The sequence below is a fragment of the Cebus imitator genome, unplaced genomic scaffold, assembly GCF_001604975.1.
Source record: "Cebus imitator isolate Cc_AM_T3 unplaced genomic scaffold, Cebus_imitator-1.0 Scaffold175, whole genome shotgun sequence".
In the NCBI taxonomy this organism is placed as follows: domain Eukaryota; kingdom Metazoa; phylum Chordata; class Mammalia; order Primates; family Cebidae; genus Cebus; species Cebus imitator.
In genome coordinates, this window is record NW_016107490.1 from 3,634,549 (window position 1) to 3,639,809 (window position 5,261).

At 39.7% G+C, this 5,261-nt stretch overlaps 1 pseudogene; it reads right to left on the reverse strand.

Moving 5' to 3' along the window:
• Window positions 1-298: 298 nt before the first annotated feature.
• Window positions 299-2,929, reverse strand: LOC108315592 (annotated as a pseudogene).
• Window positions 2,930-5,261: the final 2,332 nt, after the last annotated feature.

Sequence of the window (5,261 nt, forward strand, 5' to 3'; positions counted from 1 at the left end):
CATTCCTGGGTTGTCCTTACCCAAGAGAAAGATTGAGGCAAGTTAACACAAGATTTTTTTTTTTTTAAATATACTAAAATGAAAGTCTCTAAGAGAAAATGTCTTCCTTAGGACATGAAGGGATAAAATATGGGATAAAGCAGAACTATACATACATTGTTTGTGGACCTTTGTGGACATTTGCCTGAATTCTCACCTGGGAGTTAATGGAGCAGTGGGGCGAAGGTCATGAAAGGAGGTTTATTTTTTGTGGTGTATGTGGCAGTGTCTCTGGGTGGGGGGGGTATATGGCTAAGAAAGCAAATGAAACAGTATGGAGAAAAAAAGAACAACCGTTTCACCATGGTTCCACCAGGCCTTCAACAGTCACATTTGAGACTTCAGTAATGCACCACACAGAATCGATCAGTTAAACAATATACCACACAGAACTGATTTGTTAAATACCACTCCTCCCTTATCCCCTTCCTCCAACATATTCCCTAGTGTAGTAAAGGTAAGGTAGACCTAACTATTGGGAAGAATCTCTTAACACTTCTCCAGGGTAGAATTCTGGCTAGTCCAAAAAGGTGTCCTTTTAAAGGTTTTGAGGAACTAGACGCTGCAACTTTATTACTATCAGCGACATGTGTTTGGAGCAAATTCAGCTCCATGAGTTGCACAGTTCAACACAGGAGGAATTCCAATTGTCCCAATTCCTTTCATTGCAGCAGCTTGGCCAAAGCATTCTGTTGTTGGTGGGGTCAATTCTAAGGTACCATCTAGCATAGGTTTAAGTTCTGGAGGAGCAGGGATCCCAGCTGGCACAGGAGCAGGGGACATGGTGCCTCTGTTATGCCCAACTGGCCCATCTGTATCTCCTGCTCTCTCATATCAGAGGTTCCGTTGAGTCTTTCCTGCCCTTGCCACTGCATCACTTCCTCCCAGTACCTGCACTCATCTCATGTGGGCTCCAGTTGCCATCATTTTTGCATCTCTTGGTTGTACAGCTCTTCCATCCTCCACAGCTTTTCTTGGCACTTCATCAAATCCTGCCTCATTAGCATGACCTGGCGTTGACAAAGGCGAGCAATCTCCATCTCCATCTCCAGCTTCTCATGAGCCTTCTTGATATTGCGGGCCACTTCATCCTGCTGCTGCTTCTCCATCTCAATGGGCACCTTCCAGTGCATGGCATACTCATATTCAAAAGCCATTCTGTGCACACTGGGGTGGCTGTTCTCACTCCTTGTGAAATTGCTGGTTCTTTACAACCAGCTTCTCTGGAAGTCCTTCTTGGTCACCTAATTAGCCTATGGGTTACACAGTAACAGGATGAGGAAACGTGGTTATCAGGAAGAAGTCTTCAGTGCATCTGTCTCGAGCTTTCTGAGCAACTGGCTGCCCTGAGAAAGGCCTTTCCCTGATGGCCTTTCTTGATCATCCACAATGACTACAGCCCTCTCCACCTGGCCAAAGAAAGGTCTTCTTCCAAAAGTTTGTTAGAAGGTTTTGGACTATAAGGGATGCACTATGGCAGGCAGAGTGCGCACAGCTGCATATTGTCCAGACCCCCTTTGGCAATCTTCACTAGGGTTTGTGCTTCCAAGCACATAATGCCAAAGCCTTTATCCTTATGAAGACCTCACCTGCCTTCCCATATTTCTTTTTTGTTCCTCTTCTTTAAATTATTTCACTTTTCCTTTTTAGTTATTTAAATCCTCTTTCTGTGAAATTGCCTTCCCATATTTTTCACATCGTTTCCTCATTTCCTCCTCAGTGATGTCAGAAGGAACACTACCCACAAAGAAATGGCTTCGTTTGGTGACAGGCTTCTTTCTGGCTTCCTGAAATGCTTCAGGTCAATAGTCACAGCTTCATTTTGGCTGCTGGCCTGCTTCCCATGCAGGTTTCGGCAGCAGTGATGGCTGTTGCTGTTGGTGGTGGTGATGCTGATAGTATTTCCCAGGAGTATGATTTTGCTCCAAGTTAAAAGTTTTACCGCTGTGCATTTTTGCACCCTCAGTTTCAAAACCAACAGAGCACCTCCCAGTCCTCTCTAACTTCGATTTCTCTACCTACTGGCCTCTCCTCAGAGTAATGGTGACCCTTATTTATTATTAGTCTGTTTAGATTTTCCATTTCTTTATGATTTGTTTTTGGCATGTTGTATGCATCTGGAAATTTATCCACTTCTAGGTAATCCAATTTGTTGGCATAATAATTCTTCCTAATAGTCTCTTATGATCCTTTGTATTTCTGTGGTATCAAAAGATTGTTTTCTGCCTTCCTGACTTCTTTCCCACCTGTCTCCCTCCCTTCCTGAGTAATTCAGGACAAAAGCCATTTGCTTGTTCTGTGCAAAATGCAAGAAGATGTTACCACAGGGGGCAGTGGTAGTGGCCATGTGGAGCTGAGGAGAACATCCAAGGGCAGCCGTGAGGGGACTGTGAATAATGAGGCAGTGATTGACTGGTTATTTTTGAGGAGGACTGAGGCTAATAGGAGCCAGGTTTCTTTTTTCTTTCTCTCTTTGTGTGTGTGTGTGTGTGCCCAAGATTTATTTGTTCATTTCTTGCATTTGAAGTACTCTTTGATGACACCCCTTGCCATAGTCCCTAACTACCACACAACTGCAACCAGCCACTTTACAGTTTCTCCTCTCTGTCAGTTTTACAGAGGCCTGTCCATTCCCTAGTTTCTTTTCATCAACCTTAATGAGGTTGATTTGGTGTTCAGCACAAATGGGCTCTACCAATTTGAAATACATAGGCTCATCACAGTTGGATGCAAGCACACACAATACACAAAGATGGGCTTGGCACTTTTCTAAGGCTTTGGCAGCTTCGCAAATTCCACATACTAAGCCATTGTGGATGAGGGCGGTCTTCAGCACCTCCTGTAAAGCAGTATTAACATCCATTACACCTCCAGCAGCAATGCCTTCCTCGGTCAAGGCTGCGGGTTACAGGTGAAGCCGAATCTTGAATACACCTGAGACCACCTCTGCACACTCGGTGGTGGCAGGAAAAGAGCAGAAGCCAGATTTCTTATAGTCAGAGAAAAGAATTACAAATTTAGGAAGGGTGAAAACTAGGATAAGGTTGGAATTGGAAGTACTGGTATAAATTCTTATAGCTTTCAGTATCTGTAGATACAGAAATGTATAGGTTTGTGTGTATGTGTATGGGGGGTGTGTGTGTGTGTGTGTGTGTGCATGTATGCATTTGTGTTTATTCCCTAGCTCTGTTCCATGAGAGGGCTTGGAAGCAACAATGGCACAAAACTATCAGCACACCTACTGCCCAGATCTTGGTTTCTAAATACAATTTTCTGCTAAAAGAGACGAGATCTTAGAGAAAAAACCCATTCCAGGGTTAGTGCAGAGGAAACACAAAGATGAGCAGGGAATGTCCTTTTGTTCAGAAAGTCAGAACATGCTCAAAGAATGATGGGGACATGTCAAAAGAACAGAGGCGCTAGCTTGAAGGGGCTCTTACTGGCCAAATCAACAAATTACAACTCATCAAATAAAATAAGCCACAAGTCCACATGATATAAATCAATGAATAAATTGGAGAGAAGGGAAAGCTCTATGTTTTAGGGGAGTGCCAACCAAAAAATGTAAAAGGAATGATGGAGTTAGAAAATCTCTATTTGGCAATCATTTGGTACTGATTGATTCAGCTGAAAATATTCAATGGATGCTAAAACTAGTGAGTGAAAGTTGTATGATCTCTCTACAAGAAACTAATTAATTACAAAGCGAAAAAAGAATAACTATAAAGGTGGAGAAGCCTAGGTGGATAATACCCTAATCAATTGATCAAAGCCCCAACCAGCAACTGGACAAATCAAAACTGTGTGACACCTGATAAGATGCAAGAAGAAAACAATCTCTCTTTTGTGGTGTTCTTGCCAAAAAGGTACAGTCTGAATCCAATAAAAAGGAAACATCAGGCAAACCCAAATTGAGGAACAGTCTACAAAAAAACTGACCTGAAATCTTCAAAAATGTTAAAGTAATTAAAGTCAAGGAAAAACAAACTTTTAAGAGTGGTGGAGACTAAAGAGATGTAACTAAGAGCAATGTGAGCACTTGACTATGAAGGACATTGATGGGACAACTGGCAACTGGAACAGGGTCTGTGGGTTAGATGGTTAATATATCAGTGTTAATTCCCTGATTTTGATGACTGTGTTGTGGTTAAGTAAAAGAATGCCAGAAATTACACACTGAAGCCTTTAAGATCATGAGGCACCACTGGCTCCATGGTTCAGGGAAAAAGGTTCTTTGTACTTTTCTTGCAACCTTTCCTGTAAGTTTGGAATTATTTCAAAATTTAAAAAATCAAAATAGAATCATAAAAGTATTATTTTTCATAATAAACAAGGGTCACCTTTTAAAAGCTCAGGAAAACTGATTTCAAAGTTCATTCTCTTATGTAGACTTAAAAATAAAAGAATAGCTCCAAGAGAAAATATCTGCTAAGTAAGATGTTTTTCTCTTACAAAATGGAAATTTAACTTCTAAATTTACTTCACATAACTTGCAAATGTAAGCAGTTATCTTACTTGGAAATTTTTCATTTTACCGACTTTGTTTTCTCTTGACTTTTCCAGGTATTCAGAGTTGATGTTTTTCCTAAAATAAACCACAGACTATATTTGGGACAAAGAGATACTAAGAAGTACAAAAGGCTTTTTCTCTAAGTGTTATGAAAAATACTTCAAATTTAAATAAAGCTTACAAAGAAATCATAAAACTAATTTTAACCCCAGAACCTAAAGTGCAGTTAAAAAAAAAAAATATATATATATATATAGCTAATTTTAAATTCCTTTTATATAGGTAAAAGGGAAACTATAGTATTCTCACTACTTAATATTCCCAGTTCTGCCTAAAACAAAGACATACATTAATTTTTAACAATCATAGTCTCAAAATTCTATAAACATTTGGAAGAAGTATTTACAACTAATGCTTACTCTTTGCTGGAAATTTTGTATAATCTCAGGAATAGAAATTTAAGAAATAGAAGTCTTCTCATTTCACTTTGTTAAGAACGTTCTTGATTCTTACATATTGCAGGTCCACTGGATTCAAAGCTAAGCCAAAAATACCACACAAAAGACTGCCTCCTAAATTATGTAAATCTCTTTTGTGGCAAACTTTTCCCAGAAACAGAAACATCCATACAGAAATTCTTACCTTTTTATCAAAAGTTTATTTGTTATCCATTTCTCATTTTCTGGCATTGAAAAAATTATTTGCTGTTATT